The sequence below is a fragment of the Cervus elaphus genome, chromosome 30, assembly GCF_910594005.1.
Source record: "Cervus elaphus chromosome 30, mCerEla1.1, whole genome shotgun sequence".
NCBI classification, from domain to species: domain Eukaryota; kingdom Metazoa; phylum Chordata; class Mammalia; order Artiodactyla; family Cervidae; genus Cervus; species Cervus elaphus.
The window spans coordinates 72422071-72439564 of NC_057844.1; the positions used below are offsets into that span (position 1 = coordinate 72422071).

The 17494-nt window shown below is 43.2% G+C and overlaps 1 protein-coding gene and 1 pseudogene across 1 annotated transcript in view; one reads left to right on the forward strand and one right to left on the reverse strand.

Moving 5' to 3' along the window:
• Nucleotides 1–17494, forward strand: part of CLDN10 (claudin 10) — a 91829-nt gene that overhangs the window by 27815 nt on the left and 46520 nt on the right. The gene's annotated exons all lie outside the window — the stretch shown is intronic.
• Nucleotides 8596–8722, reverse strand: LOC122687159 (annotated as a pseudogene).

Consider the following 17494-nt stretch of genomic DNA (forward strand, 5'->3'; position numbering starts at 1 on the left):
GTTTCATGCAAGCCCCGCCTTAATTCATCACAAACCTGAGTCTGAGTCCCAAGGTGTGGCTTGCTGGGAGGGAAATCCTGGGAACCTTACAGGATGAGCGGCTCGGCAGTCTCTTCAGGAGTTGCTCCTGCGCAGAGAAGCTCGGGGAGCTCCAGGTCACTGGCCAAGCGCGGGTCCGGCACATGCCTGTAACCGGAGCCTTCCTGTGCCTGGGGTTTGAGGAAATTGGTCTTATCAGCCAGTGACAACTGCCTATGATATCAAGCGTCAGAAGTGCAGAGGTGTAAGGTGACAGGCTTCACAGTACGCAGCAGCTGCCCCTTATTCTGCTCTGCATTGCAAGGTTGTGTTTTAACTTATCACGTTTAATTGTACCAAAAGCTTAGAGGGTGTTAGGATTCCCATCTCAACAGACAAGGAAACAAGCCTACGGAGCTTAAGGAAATTGCTCAAGGTCATTCGACTCCTAACTGACAGACGACTCTGACCCCGGTGGAGCCACACAGTCTGTCCCCGCTCCTCCCGTGTCCCAGTAGGACCAGGAGGTCTCCCTGCCCAAAGACCTGCTCAGCGGCTTCAGCCTCACCCCCCAGGTGGGTGTGGTTCCTCCAGGCGCCCACAGCCCCTTTGCTCCTACTGCCCCCTGACTTGGGCCCTTCCTTCTGCAGGGCAGCCCCTGAGAACCCCATGGTCGGCAAGAGGACACCCTTGCCTCATTCTGGCAGCTTCTCCCTGCAGCCAGCTCCCGGGGGTGGGGTCAGGCCAGGTTGTGAGGAGAATCATGAGAGAAGCAGGAAGGTGTGAGCTCGTGGTCAGCACCCTCCTCTGACCTGGGCCCTCCCTCTCTTCTCCTGATGCTTCCTGCCCCTCAGGTCAGCTCCCCTCCACGCCACCCCACCCCGACCCCCATTACAAGTGCTCCTATAGCTCTGCTATGAATCAGAGTCACCAGGGGAGGGGTCAGAATGCAGAGTCCTAGGCTCCAGCCCCAAAGATCTGATCCAGGGGGCCACTCAAGTGGGGCCTGGGAATTTGAATTTTTACCAAACAGTGCAGTTCTGACACAGGGGGTCCTCTGAGCACACTTTGAGAAGCATTTAACAGACCTGCCACTCATATCTGTGACCCCAGGGTATAAATGAAGTCCATACTATTTGCTTAAACATTCAGAAGTTATAAATCAAGCTAACACAGGTACACCAGGGCTTCTCAAACTGTAACATGAGCAGGACCCACCTGGGATCCGGAGATTCTGAGTCAGTAGGTCTGAAGCAGAGACTAGGAGTCTGTCTTCCTAAGAGCCTCTCAGGCCAAGTTGACGCTGCTGGTCCACGGGCCACGTTTAGAACAGCAGAGCCCTGGGGCAGGGTGTGCGGAGCGTTTCTGTAAAGGACCAGGAAGTACATTTCCAGGCTTTGTGGCCCCCGGATCGCTGCAACTTCTCAGCTCTGTTGCCAAGACAGACTTGGCCTTGGGCAAATGTGAATGAGTGAGTAGGGCTGTGCTCCAACGAAACCTTATTCTGGACCCTGAAACTTGAATTTCATATAATTTTCCTATGACACTAAATATTCTTCTTTGGATGCTTTCAACCTCTTAAAATTGTAAAAACTGTTCTTACCTCACAGACCATAATAAACAGATAGTGGACCAGACTTGGCCCCAAAAATAAGAAGGCTTTAACATAACCATGACATCAACATCACATCTGAAAATAATTAGTAATAATTCTTTAATATCAAATACCTTTCCATGTTTGAATCTCTGACTGTCTCATAGCAGATTCAGCCCAGTTCTTAAACATATAATCACTGTCTAATCTGTCCTTTTCCCCTTTCCCTGTCCCCTCAGTAGCTCAGCGTCTTGCACGCAATAGATGGCTTGCTACTACATTTCACCAGTAGATGGCACTAAAATCATGACATTTACTAACTTGGTTTACACATTTACACAAGAGAAAAAGTTATATGCAATTTCTAATTACAGGTGAATGTAAGATCACAAAAATTGAAAGCAGCGTGATTTCTCTGTGTAACATGAGATAAAACTCAAAATTTTCCAATTCCAAGAAAAAATTATTGCTGTTAAACAAATTTCAATTAAAAAAAACAAAACAGAGAACATAGGGAGCCCATTTCTCTATATTGAGGCTTACCTTTACTGTATCAACAGTCTAAGTGTTAAATAATGGAGGCCCTTATATCTTCATAGTCTTCTGCTTAAGAAAAAAAATCATTGAATCTGTTTGTACAGTTGATCTGTGTTAAATACCCATTATAAACATACTGTCTGAACTGTATTAAGTGCTCCTACCTCGGAATAAAACAATTTCTTTTCCAAACTTGCTCCATCCTATTGAGAAGAACAAGGAGTCAGGATGTGAGATTTGGATGGAGTCTTTAAGGCCATCTAGTCAAGCCCCCTCAGCTAACAGACTGAAATGTCACTATAAAATTACACAGCAATGTGATGGTTTTCTGTGCAATTTGCCATCTTTCTCCCAAAGATCTCCTCTTCTTCCCTCCATCCCTATCCTGCAATAAGCATGAACTATTTAAAATATCTCTAACTACTCAATAATAAACACTTCATTTTCATGGAAGTATTTTCTACTTATGAAATACATGCCAATATTTAATGAAATATTTAGTGCAGATATTTTATTTGCACAAAACCCAAATTGTGCAATTAACCCTCCCCTTGGCTATCCTTGAAATATATTCAGCAAAGATTTATCGGGTCCCACTATGTCTCACCAAGATCTTGTTCTCTTGCTCAGCTGGGTCTTCCATTTGATCTCACATCTTGTAATTTCCTAGAGAGAAGTGAAGACAGCTTTAGGAAATCAGCCTGGATTATATTTCCAAGGGGAAGCATGTATTAATATAACACTTTCCAGCAGACGGTCACAGTAATTCTAAGAGATTTGTTATCCTCTCCTCCTGTATTCAAATTAATACGACACTGGAATATCCTTTCTGTTTTCGAGTCCTCTGTGCAGGGCAGGCCCTATTCTTTTCCCTTGACAGTTAGTTTTCACCAGATTTACTCCAAGACCCTCTTCTTTATGGTACATCTTCCCCAAGTTCTGGAGCATCCGGTTCTTCTCCCTGAAGCAAGTCTCAACATCCTCCTGGAAACAACCCTCTGCTCTGCCCGCATTGCTTTGCCCCTCTTGGGCTCACCTGCCAAGCCTCCCCCAAGCTTCTGACTCCCACCTGGAAACAGAAACACAGTCTCACCTGCGGCCCCTTTCAAGTGTGTTCTGTGAAAGATTCATGAGTGTCAGGGGTGTTCCATAGTCAAAAATCTTGAGAAGCCATTAGTTAAACAAATTTAAATACCTTTCCTTAAACTGCAGAATTCTTCACAGCCTTTGATCTGCTGATAGACATTGTGAGTCCTTTAAGATAGGGAGGGAATAAACTGAGCCTTGTCCAAATTGATGTGATTGAAGAGCACCCTCCCCTGTACTGAGGGCTTCCCTGGGGGCTCAGACAGTGAAGAATCCACCTGCAAAGCAGGCAAATTGCAGTTCGATCTCTGGGTCAGGAAGATCTTCTAGAGAAGGGAATGGCTATCCACTCCAGTATTCTTGCCTGGAGAAGCTCATGGACAGGAGTCTGGCAGGCTACAGTCCATGGGGACGCAAAAGTCGGACACGACTGAGTGACTAAGCACACACACCCCTCTGTATTAAGTCAGCTGAAGCTGCTATTAAAAAAAAAAAAGGTTTAAACAACAGACATTTATCTCCCACAATTCAGGAGGTTGGGAAGTTCAGGTTCAAGGTGCTGGCAGCTTGAGTTCCTGCTGTGTCCTCCCTTGGCAGCGGGAGAGGAAGCCAACCTCACCTAAACCTAATTCCCTCCCAAAGGCCCCTCTCCAAGCTCCATCACACTGAGGGCTTGGGCTTCAATGTGTGGTTTTGCGAGGACACATTGAGTCCGTAATAACACCCGTTTTTGTTCTTCCCATCTGTAGTATGTTGCATGGGATAAACCTTAGGACAATCACTCCAGGGCAGGCTCTGAAGGCAGACCACCTGAGCTGGAAAACAGACACTCCAATTCCACGCCAGCTGCCCCTCTGCTTCCTGACTGTCGGTTGTTTTTATTTTGTTTTGTTTGGCCATGCCATGGGACAAATGAGATCTTAGTTCTCTGACCAGGGATCAAAACTATGCCCCAGGCATTGGGATCGAGGAGGCTCCTGGACCATCAAGGAAGACCTCTGACTGTGGGACTTCTACAAATTTCTCCATCTCTCCTTGTTCTAGTCTCCTCATCTGATAAAACAGAGTTAACAATGGTTCCCATCTTATAGGGTGGCTGTGAGGATTAAATGGGTCAATACCAAGCACTGACAATGAATTGTGTAATTAACCAGTTTATCATATGAATTATTACTTAGCATATTAATAATTACTAATTCACTTGATGGCAACATTTAATTTCTGTTTAGGTTGAATATTGCTTTTTACCATGGGGCAGGATCAAGCCTCTTTTTTATTTGCTTATTTTTATTGAAGTACATGTCGTTGATGTACAATATGATATGAGTTACAGGTATACAATGTAGTGATTCAAAGTTCTTAGAGGTTATACTCCATTTATAGTTATTATAAAATATTGGCTATATCCCCTGTGTTGTACAGTGTATCCTTATAGAGTTTGTGCCTCTCAATCCTCTACCCCTCTCTTGCCCCTTCCCCCCACCCCTCCTCGCTGGTAAATACTAGTTTGTTCTCTGTATCTGTGAGAATGCTTCTTGTTTGTTGCATTCGTTAGTTTGCTGTACTTCTTATATTACACATACAAATGATATCATACAGCATTTGTCTTTCTCCATCTGAGTTATTTTCACTTAGCGTGATGCCCTCCAAGTCCCTCCACACCGCTGCAGATGGCAACACTTTGTTCTTTTTTATGTCAAGCCTCTATTTTAGATGGCAGACTCCTAGGGCAAAGTAGCCCTGAGACCAACAGCAAGAGGAGACCTTGAAAACGTGTGCCAGAAATCTGAAGTGGTGCGGCTCGATTTAAGGGAAAAGGGCCACTGGTCTTGATGCCAGAGTTCCGTGCCAGCCACCACAGCCCTGGCAGGAAGTGAGCTGTGATTCTGCAAAGGGCAGAGCAGCCACACAACGAGGGCGGCGGGCCTGCCCCTCCCCCCCCCCCTCTCTGCACACACGGTCCTGCTCCCTGTAAATGAAACTGCTGTTTGCATCATCTTTGGACTGCATAGCAACTACCATCCATATTTACCTTCCCCAATAACCCTAGAACAGAGAAACTTCAACACAAATATTTCCCCGGAATTTCAAAGAGGTAAGGGGGCTCCTTTATGTAACAAGACAAGGGATCTGTGCCAGCCGGGAAACCCAAGTGTTTAAAACTTGTTCTGCATTTTTGCAGCGCAAGAGTAGTTGCTAAACATCGCTCTCTCAAAAGAAAGCAGGCCACTGAATGAATCCTAGACAAAGGAAGTCAGAACAAAACTGGAGAATGAAAAGGGATGTCTCAAAATAATGTCAAACTTAAATTGAGACGATATTACACTTGAACATATTCAAAACCCAAAGAGAGAAACAGAATAAAGCTGATTTTTAAAAGCCAACCAAGAGAAAATGTTATGACCTATTAGCTTCTAGATGTAATCAAACAAAAGCAGAGATTCTTTGTTAGAACTCTTTAGAGCACTGGAAGAGTTATGGAGTCAGGCTCTTCCTGAGAAATGATCTAAAAGGTCAAAGTCAAGGTCTGAGGCAAGTACTTCTTTGGAACTCACACTGAAGCTCTCATCTCCTAGCATCATAGCATCCTCTGCCCCTCCTTATTATTAGTTAATTGAATTCTCATGGGACCCATAAGGTCCAACTCCAGATTCTCAATAGATATTCCTTAAGGAGAAGCCAAGTGGAATCTGTGCTCTGGAAGGAGAACGAGAACTGTTGCTGGCAATTCCTGGAGGCTCGGAACAGACAAATCTGAGTGTTAAATACTCCAGGGGTGTGTTCATAGCATTAGTCACAACAGCCAAGACGTGGAAACAATCTAAATGTCCATTGACGTATGGATAAAGAAGATGTGGCACATATATGCCGTGGAATATTACTCAGTCTTTAAATTAAATAATGCCATTTGCAGCAACATGAATGGACCTGGAGATTATCATACTGAGTGAAGTCAGAAAGAGAAAGACAAATATCATATGATATCACTTACATGTGGAATCTAAAACATGACACAAATGGACACATCTGTGAGACAGAAGCAGACTCACAGACAAAGAGAACAGACTTGAGCTTGCCAAGGTAGAGAGGGGGTGGGGAATGGAAAGATTTGGAGTATGGGACGAGCAGATGTAAACTAGTATATATAGGATGGATAAAGAATAAGGTCCTACGATAGAGCACAGGAACTATATTCAATATCCTGTGATAAATCATAATGGAAAAGAATGTATATATAACAGAGTCATTTTGCTATAGAGCAGAAATTAACACAGCATTGTCAGTTACTTTTCAATAGAATTTTAAAAAACTTCAGGGAACCCAGTCATAACAGGGCCTCACTATATATATATATATATGTATATATATATATAGTTTATATGAAATACATATTTCACATATTCATATATGTGAAAATTGAGGGCAGAGGAGAAAGGGACAACAGTGGATGAGATGGTTGGATGGCATCACTGACTCAATGCACATGAATTTGAGCAAACTCCAGGAGATGGTGAAGGACAGGGAAGGCTGGCGTGCTGCAGTCCATGGAGTCACAGAGTCGGATATGACTTAACAACTAAACAACATATATATAATATATTTATATTGGCTGCATGGCACAGCTTGTGGAATCTTTGTTCCCTGACCAGGGATTGAACCTGTGCCCACGGTAGTGAGAGTGTGGAGCCTTAACAACTGGACCGTCAGTGATTTCTCATCCCCACAATATTTTGAGATTTACCTACAAGAAGTTGACCAACTTCCCACAGCACATATTGAAGAAAAATCATCTCACATTTCCAGCAGGGAGATGGGGAAAGGAACCATTTTAAAATATGCCAGTAAGGTCTGTTCTTCTTAACAAGGCCCACCCTCAGGGGAAATCAGTTAACCAGGGCCTCACCTGCTGGGGTGTAATCAGAGAGGGGAACAGAGTGAAGTTTATTTTGTTAAGATATGGAAGCCCACACACAGGCATTCTTACACACAGGAAAGGAAAAACATTCTGTTTGCCTATATGTTAATTCTCCCACAAATCCTCTGCAAGAAACACTAATCACGTTCACCAAAAGATAGCGCAAACTTTACACATTCTTTAAAAGCATCCATTTACTTATCTGCATAAATTACCGTTGAATATTATAATGCTTTTTGAAAATTCTCACGAAGTTCAAGGTACTGAAATGTAAAATCAGATCTTCTGATTCTATTTCTCTGGAAATTTAGCAGAACCCGAGAGTTGAAAAGGCAGGCATTGGTATAGCCACACGGTTCATTCATTGCTCAGATGCAGAGTGGTGTGCGAGACATCTCGGATTGAGCGCAGAGAGATTGTTGACCGAGTCACTTATTAGCTCTTAGTAGTATAAATACTGTAGTCCTTGGGAGTTGATTTTGGTTCTAACCCAGGCCAACAGTCTCCTTGTGGCTTATATGAAGGATATTTTTGGCTCCATGAGCGAAGCCAAGATGGTTATTGGCAGTAGGAGAAGTAAGTACCATTTGAAAGCTCTCATCTGTTTATTGGATTACTGCCACAACTATTAAACCCACTGATGAGGAAGTGGGCAAAGCTGGTGTTTGCAAAGTGAGGTTGACCTGTACTAGGGCTTGAACGAAATAAAATAGACACAATGGTAACTTCGTTTGTAGCAAGTGCTCAGTTCCTAAGTTTTGTCCAACTCTTTAGGAGCCCCTGGACTGTAGCCTGCCAGGTTCCTTCTCCGTGGGATTCTCCAGGCAAGAATAATAGAGCAGGTTGCCACTTTCTCCTCCAGGGGATCTTTCCAACCCAAGGTTGGCAGGCAGATTCTTTACCATTGAGCCACTGGGGAAGCCATTTTTAAAAAAGCCCTATCTTGTGGCAAGACCCCTTCTTAAAAAGGGAACCAGTTAATCGTTGGTAAGGTAGGTAGAAGGAACTCAGCCTCACTGCCTGGTCTCTCAAAGAGCCTTCTCTGCTGAGCCAGCCTGGGGTCTCTGCAGCTGCTGATTGGGTGTGTGTGTGGGTGTGTGTTCCTGCAAAATGAGAGGATAATCTCTGTCCTTCCCCCAAGTCCCTCCTGCCACATCAGTGGTCTCTTTCCAAACACACAGTGAATTACGATGAGTTTTCTTCAGAAGAGCTGACAGATCTCAAAAGAAGAGCCCACTCAGTGTAGGAAGAACAAACCAGTGGACTTCATCCTTGAACCTTGGACCTCCAGAGGGAAGGGTGTCCCCATGGGTACTTCTCCCTCCCACCTGATCTCTCTCGAGTCCTCTCTCAGTGTCCATCTGTTTCTGAGATCTCAGCTTTTAAATCCATCTGCTGCCTCTCTCCTCTGTCTCAGGGGGAAGTTCTGCCTTCTCAGAGCCACTGTCTACAAACCCCAGTGTCTGTATCCTCAGCCACTCTCTCCCATCCAAGTACTAACCAGGCCCTACCCTGCTTAGCTTCCGAGATCAGATGAGATCGGGCGCGTTCAGGGTGGTATGGCCGTAGACTCAGCCGCTCTCTCCTTGCCCACGGTGACCCTTCTGTGTTCAATAAAGGGGAAAGTGGCCCTCTTGTGAGGACAGGGTCAGTTGGCCAAGCCTAGCTCAGTCTCTTTAGCAGGACAAGCTGATGTCTTCACTGTTTTAACCAGAAGTAAGAAGACCTTGCTATGGGACGTCCCTGATGGTCCAGTGGTCCCAGTGCAGGGAGCAGGGGTTTGATCCCTGGTCATGGAACTAGATCCCATAAGTCACAACTAAGGGTTCACATGCTGCAACGAGTATCAGAGATCCTGTGTGCCACAACCAAGACCCGGCTCAGCCAAATAAATAAGTGTTTTTAAAATATAGAGAGACCATCAGAATTAAAAAAGAAAAAAAGAGCACCTTGCTAAACCCAACTCTTTGTTTGAGGCAAAGAAACATTGCTTTCTATCAGTTGCCCCACAGGGAGCTCACATTCCCTTGTCACAGGAGAGGACAGGCACTAGGCAGCCAGCCAGCATCTCCATATTCCTTCAAATCCCATATCGCATCCTTGATGCCGAGGTGAGCAGCAGGAGCATCTGCAGGCAGGGCCAAAATCCTTGAAGAATTGTTCTAGATCTGCTCCAGCGAGCAGAGAAACAAGTGGTCAGACCATACAGCAACGCCACAATACTTCTACCTTCATAAAAATATCAGGAGTGGGGCAGAATATAACCAGATTAAAAACAACAACAACTTAATTCATCACTCACATAATGCAAAGTTCTCAGCAACTCTACTGTCACCTAAAGGGATAATGCAGGTGCTTCTACTCCCCTCTGGACACATCTCTGCCCAGCTCGCTCACTCACTCTTCTCCGAAGTGGTTCCCTCCACCCTGTCTTTGTCCGCCTCTGACTCCTTGCTCATTTCTCCTGCCCCATCCCCTGGCTCCCCTTTCTCCTCCTCACACACAACTACCCTAAGAGCTCCCTGATTGTAAAATGCTGATCTTCCAGGTGTGCTGGTTTGTGTTTAACAACGTGGGGATGGGGTAGGCATGGAGGACTGATTTGTAGTGATTGCCAATCTCCGTGTGGTAAATACTCCTACCTCAGCAGACTGCAAATTTCCGATGATATATTGTCAGTGGCCTCTCAAAATTCCTATAATGTTAACTATGGCCAAGCTTTCCTAAGCCCTTGCAAGTGATCCAGCACACCACTTCTGATATGAAGAGTCACGTTGAATGTGGTAGTGTTCCTTCCCTTCCCCTTGGGGGAGAAGCTGGAATAAAATGGTTAGTCTATCTTGGAAGTGAAGACCTCCTCAGGTGTTGACATTTGAATTTTTTTTTTTTTTTTTTTTGGCCACCCCTGTGATCTCAGCTCTACAAGGAGGAATTAAACCCCCGCCCCCTGGGGTGGAAACTTGGAATCTTAACTCCTGTACCAGTAGGGAAGTCCCTGAAATTTGAAATTTTCTAACTTTGAGTTTTGCTTTGGCTAATCTTCCCCTTCCTTGTCAATGTGCATGTTCACTGTGCACTTTTTAGAAAACTTCTGTGATTTTCCTGACCCCTCCGAGCACACTTGAATGTTTATGAATTCATGCCTTATTTTGCCATTTTACGGATCCTTCTATTTTGCATAAAGACACTAGCTCTTTGTGCTAGCATCACTTAGAGAATCTTTATTCTGTTTTCGTAAACGTCTTAAGGGTAAGGATCTTATCTCTACACATGATTGATTCTTAAACATTTGACTGCTTATTTGTAAGCCCTTCTCCGGTTTGCCTTATCCTAATCTTTCCTAGGCTCTGCATTTTAAAAATTATGTTCCTGGCTTAACATTAAGCCATATGTATACATCTTTTATATACAAGGAAATGTATACGTAATCACGTAATTGTACGTAATCACGTAATTGTATGTAATCACGTAAAACGTCTTTGCACATTAAGTCATTTGACGTTGGTAAAGTCATAAATTACTTTGAAGGGAAATCAAAGGGATCAGATACACTGGTTCACTGGAGATTTCCCTCTGTCACTGACTGCCTTGCTACCTGGGGCCTCAGGCCTGCAGCTGACAAAAGGGGGGTAATTAGAAAATCTTCAGGGTGTTGGAAAGATTATGTCAGCTAAAGAATGTGTAGTATGGACTTTCCCAGTGGTCCAGTGGTTAAGAATCCGCCTTGTCAAAGCAAGGGACACGGGTTCAATTCCTGGTCCGGGAAGATTCCACACCCAGTGGGGCAACTAAGCCCATACACCACAACTGCTGAGCCCGTGTGCCCTAGAGCCCACGCTCCACAGCAAGAGAAGCCTCCATAGTGAGACGTCTTCTCACCGTGGCTGGAGAAAGCCCTCACACACAGCAAAGCAGACACAGCGCAGCCAAAAATAAACAAATTTTTAAAAACATATAGTCTTTGAACTCTAGTGTAGAAGTGAATATGATACATCTATCAAGCATAAAAATTTTATAGACAATAAAACATTTTACACTGCAGGGAACATTTGTTCAAATTCAGTGATTCTTGGAACCACTACAAAATGTAGGATTTGACAACCAGTTTTACAAGAACCAGGTCCAATCCCTTCACACATCCGAAAGTCAGACAGCCGTAAGAACCCCGAACAGCATTAAGTGAAGTGAGATACTATAAACACAAATTAGTGTCATTTATCCAAGCCATTGTGAGGTTTTCTTTAGATTAAAAAAAAAGCAAAACAGATGATAGAATGGTAGAGAACAAAAAGGTAAGAGGAAAAAAATGCCTGAAACAAGGAGGCCTTTCAAACCTATGTCTGCTTATTAATAGAAACAAATATTGAGAAACGTGGTAATGTGAAGTAAACTGGTTTCAGAGAAAAGCGTTCCTTCCTGCCAGAGGTTTCTGCAGTAGACAGGGATGAGAGAAAGAGGTGCGGAGTCCTCTTGGTGTTTCGGAGGCCAACAGTGTGAGAATGCTCAGTCGTGTCCGACTGTTTGCGACCCCATGGACTGTAGCCCACCAGGCTCCTTTGTCTGTGGGATTTCCCAGTCAAGAATACCAGAGTAGGTTGCCATTTCCGTCTTCACCAGATCTTCCCAACCCAGAGATCGAATTCACATCTCTTGCGTCTCCTGCATTAGCAGGTGGATTCTTTACCACTAGCACCACCAGGGAAGCCCACAGTAGATTTAGGAAAAGCTTTTACTGTAAAGATTCATTCTTCCTCCCTTCCTTCCTCCCTGTCTCTCTCATCCCCCTCTCCCCTTCCTTCCCCCCATTCCTTCTTTCTTTATTTTTATGGAAATGGGAGCAACATGCTTGGCCAACATGACTTAAAGGGAGAGATGGGCAAATGCAGCAATGGTGAAGGTCTTAACTCTCTTTGAGGTAGGTGATTTCATCCAAGGACAGTAGCTTAGTTTCTGCCATTGAGGATGTTGTCCTGGGAACTTCCCAGAGGCCCATCCACTCCTAGACACCTTTAAAGGTGTCGTCTTCTCTCTGCCAACTCCACCACCTGTACTTTGAGGTGAGCTGGGTGGAGGTGCTTCTGTGTCTGGGCTCTGAGTGCCTACAGACTTACTTAGGAGAATGGGCTGAACCAGAACACAGAAGCTTGAGCTTTCTGCATGGAGAAAGTGCCTAAAATGTTTTATTAATACCTGATGCACATTCAGTGTTTTATTAACTGGAATGAGGAAATTTCCTATCATTGTACTGGTCCTTAGAGTTCAAAATCAAAAGCTCCTACGTTATTTATCACTCAATAGATATGTAAGTACCCGCTATCTGCCAGGCACTGTGCTGGGTATGGACACACAGCACAAAAGTAAAAGTGAAGTCACTCAGTCGTGTCCAACTCTTTGCGACCCCATGGACTGTAGCCTACCAGGCTCCTCCGTCCATGGAATTTTTCAGGCAAGAACACTGGACTGGGTTGCTATTTCCTTCTCCAAGAGATCTTACCGACCCATCAGTTGAACCCTGGTCTCCCGCATTATAGGCAGACGTGTTACCGTCTGAGCCACCAGGGAAATCTGAGACTTACATTTTACAACAACAAAAGGCAGACATGGTCTACACTGAAGAGTGGCTTGTTTCCTAATGAACACAAAGACTGAAAATCATTCCACCTGAAAAATTCAAACCACAAACTCATTCTTTCCATACAACACCCTCTAACTCCTGTTAAGCTTTCAGCCCTTCCTTCTTCCACACCTGCCCTGCCTGATGTCCTAGCTCCTTCTTGGCCTTCTGAATTTTAAAAGAAGTAAAATAGAAAACTTTTTTCTGAAATAAGAAAATAATTTTTTTGATTTAAGAAAGCTAAGAAAAGTAAAAGGCTTGGGAAAAAAACCTTTGTGTGTGACATGAGCACTTGACATTAACTAATAAATATTTCTTGAAAACTTATAATTGATAAGAATGGGCTAGGGCTGAGATAGACCCTCTTTCCTAGACCATATATTCTGAGAGACATTCAGTGCTTTTTTCCCCTTTGAAAAGTAAGCACTAAAACTAGGATCTCTAAAACCCCCACATTGAAGAAACTTTCTTATGAAAATGGTGCTGTGTCCCTTGTTCCCATAACCAGTTATTGGTGGTCCTTGGTGTCCACATTTCAGACAAAGTGTGCAATGTTGCTATTTGACACATTTTTCAAATATTCAACTTACTAGAAGAAAAATATGCAAAGGAGGGCCTGGAGTTTGTTGTTTTTGTTGTTTGTTTGTATTGGGTAAGGAGGGTTGAACAGGCTATTTCCAAGGGAGATTTTGAAGCGGTGTTTATATAAAGCCCTTCCTTGCAGGAATAGTAGGAGCTGATCTGTCAGATAAGCGCATTCCTGATATCTATTGGCTGGGGAAAATAAGCAGGTACCCCAAGCTGGCTTGTTTTTTAAAGTTTTTTTAAAATGAAGATTTGTTGGATACCATGGGAGAATGGGAGGGGGGTGGGAGGAATTGGGAGACTGGGGTTGACACATATACACTATTAATACTATATATAAAATAGATAATTAATGAGAACAGACTGTATAGCACAGGGAACTCTACTTAATGGGCTGAATAGGAAGGAAATCCAAAAGGGAAGTGATATATGTGTATGTGTGGCTGATTCATTTTGCCCTGCAGTAGAAACTAACACATTATAAAGCAACTATACTCCAATAAAAAATAATTAAAAAAACAAAATGAAGATCCATTTTATAACTTCAAGATAATGTGTTAAAGTAGCCAAATGAATAGCTGCTATAAATGTATGTTGACTAAACAGTGGGAAAGAACTAGAACTTCACAGTAATCGAGTATTTCTCACCTGTATCAGTTGGCCCATTATCATGATATCTGTATAGTATCATTACACTCTAAACCTTCAGATAGATGAAACAGCATCATAAAAATGTAAGAAACAACATGCAAGTGCATGGACATCCAACCAGTCCATCCTGAAGGAGATCAGTCCTGAATATTCATTGGAAGGACTGATGCTGAAGCTGAAGTTCCAATTCTTTGGCCACCTGATGCGAAGAGCCAACTCATTGGAAAAGAACCTGATGCTGGGAAAGATTCAAGGCAGGAGAAGTGGATGACAGGGGATGAGATGGTTGGATGGCATCACCGACTTAATGGACATGAGTTTGAGCAAACTCCAGGAGATGGTGAAGGATAGGGAAGCCTGGCGTTCTGCAGTCCATGGGGTTGTAAAGAGTTACTGTGTAACTGAACAAGAAGAGAGAATGCAAGTGCAACTCTCTGAGATCTTTGAAGATCATAGCTTGAGGCAGAAAGTGTTCAAGGAGAAGGCACAGCAGCCTTCAGGCTTGTGTTTACGGTAGACACACCTTCAAATGAATGATTGTGTTTGGGGTGCCCATTATTTTGCTAATGCTCTCAAGTTCTTTTTTTTTTTTAACTTCTTCTGAAATAAAAGAGAATAATGTTTTTACCACAAATATTTACCAGTAAATGGGAAACTTAAATGATTCCCCAAGAAAACCCTTAAGGGTTTCTAAAAACCCTTAAAGCCTCTATTAATAGGCAAACAAACACTATACAGAGATTCCATCCCTCTGCCATTTTCAAGAGCCCCTTTGGGGGTTGCAACAACCCTGAGAAACACTGAGAAAGTAACTTTGGGCCTCTGGGTGTGCATATGGCGCCAAGGGGAAGATTATCTTCTGTGGTCTTCATCCTTATGTTATAAATCCTTTACTATATAAATTAAGAAATTAATCAGAACTTTTGGTGGCATTGGGGAAGGTTTCTTTCTGCCAGATAAATGGCTAACCACATCTACTAACCACAGGCAATATTTATCCATAAAGTCATTTGTGATGAAACCATTCTCTAGGTTAAAAGATCATTTTCTCCCTTCTTCCCTCCCTCCCTCCCTTCCTTCTTTTCCACCTTTCTTTCTTTCTTCCTTTTTTTTCATGAACTTTATTTACTTATCTTTGTGATGGGTCTTCGCTGATGCGAGTTGGCTTTCTCTGATGCGAGTTGGCTTTCTCTCGTTGCAACGAGAGGGAGCTACTCTTTGTTGTGGTGTGTGGACTTTTCACTGCAGTGGCTTCTCTTGTTGGGGAGCATGGGCTATAGGGGCCCGGGCTTCAGTAGTTGTAGCATGCAGGCCTAGTAGTTGTGGTGCATGAGCTTAGTTGCCCGGTGGCTTGTGGGGTCTTCCCAGCCCAGGGATCAAACTCATGTCCCCTGCATTGGCAGTCAAATTCTCAGCCACTGGACCACCAGCAAAGCCCAATGAACTTTTACTGAGCACTTACTCCCGTACTATGCTAGGAGCTGGAGGTATAGGCATGAGTGTGGCAGCCTTGCTCTCTGAGAGCTCTTTCCAGAGACAAACAAATAATAGGAGCGTGAAGGGATGACCTTGACCTTGAGGATCTGGTGATGGAAGAAGATGGAATCATGGGGGAAAAGTTAATAGTTAAACTGAATCATAAAAGATTAAAAATTATAGAAAATTATCAGTGAGACAAGTGGAGAATAATTGGTCTAGGCAGAGACTAAAATACACTCTATTTTTTTTTCTCATAAAGTTATAAATAGGAATAATATTAATAACCGTGCTAATCTTTCCTGGGAAGATATTGGGAATCTTAGCTCAGACATTTAGACAGTTTGAATATACCCAATATTCAAAAATCACATTTTAAGGTCTTTACATGCTTTCTCTTCCCAAAAGAATTTCAAAGCAGTTTATAAAATATATACTATAAAAGAAAACATGAATAGATGAGGCAAGAAATGTAAGAATGTTCCTAAATATTAGGAATATGAAATAAAGCTTACAGCCTGCATGCCATTGGTCTTTGACAGTTATTGGAGATGATCAGCAAATAGAATCTCAAGTCTCCTTCTTACCATATGGTGAACATAATCAGGCACAATAATCATAAAGTCCATAAAATAAAATCCCACCAGAGTTTCTCCCACAAATATGTAAAGAGGGCCATAGTAGAGTGTGCTGGTTTTGCTGCCTGGTGCCCATCCACTTTTACTCTGAAAACTAAACATAATTTTCCTCTGGGGGGCCATCTTCTACTCACCCATGCATCTTCTGGATTTGACTCCAACCTCCCCCTTGACCAGAGGTTGAATAGTGACTCAGACAAGACCATTGCATGCACTGCATTCCCCTGGCTACAGGGATTGGTTCCGAGATAAGCATGTGACCTAATTAGAGCTAATCTGGACCCAGTCAGACCACCTGGACTTCTGGAAAGAGATTCTGAACTTGAACATGAGAAAGCATGAGTCCTGGAGGTGCTGCTGAAGCTATTGAGAGATCTCGAGCAGAGCTTATCCGAGAATGGGGTCAAGATGGAATGAGAGAAAGTAAATCCTGCTGACATCTTTTGTGCATGGATCTAACCATCCTTGAAGCACATTTAGACTTTTCAATTCCATGAGCCAGTAATTTCCAATTTTGCTTTAGCCAGTTTGTGCTGGACTGTTTATTATCTAATGATATTATATGATGGAGCAGAAAACATTTCCAACAAGGTCATTATAGTAAACACACAAGAACTGTAAAACTTTCTCATACCCTCAACGCAACCTAATAGCTAAATGCCAAAGCATAGCAAAGGGCTTCCCTGGTGGCTCAGCAGTAAAGAATTCACCTGCAATGCAGGAGCCACAGGAGATGTGCATTCAATCCCTGGGTGGGGAAGATTCTCTGGAGAAGGGCATGGCAACCCACTCTAGCAGTCTTGCCCAGAGAATCCCACAGACAGAAGAGTCTGGCATGCTACAGTCCACAGGGTTGGACAGAGTCGGACAGGACTGAAGCGTCAGCATGCATACAAAGCATAGTAAAGTCAGTTCTAAATGGAACCAAAGTAATGTGGACCCAAATGATAATGCTGATGTGAGCCAAAAATATAGATACACTTTACATTCTTCACAAAATTGCCAATGAATATTCTATCTTGGCACCACAATTACAATATGAAGCGAGAGTTTTCTAATGGGAGTTAAGTGTGGCTATACCATATTACCAATTAAGAGATAGAGTGTAAGCTTTGATAATCAATGAATACTCTCTTATTAGACAGGACAGACAGCTGGCCCTCCATATCCAAGGATTCTGCACCTGTGGATTATACCAATCTCAGATCAAGAATATTAAAAACAATTCCAGAAAGTTCTAAAAGGCAAAACTTGAATTTGCTGCATGCCAGCAACCATTTACATAGTATTTACATAATTGTGTTTACAACTATTTACATGACATTTACACTCTATTTGGCCACCTCATGCATAGAGTTGACTCATTGGAAAAGACCCTA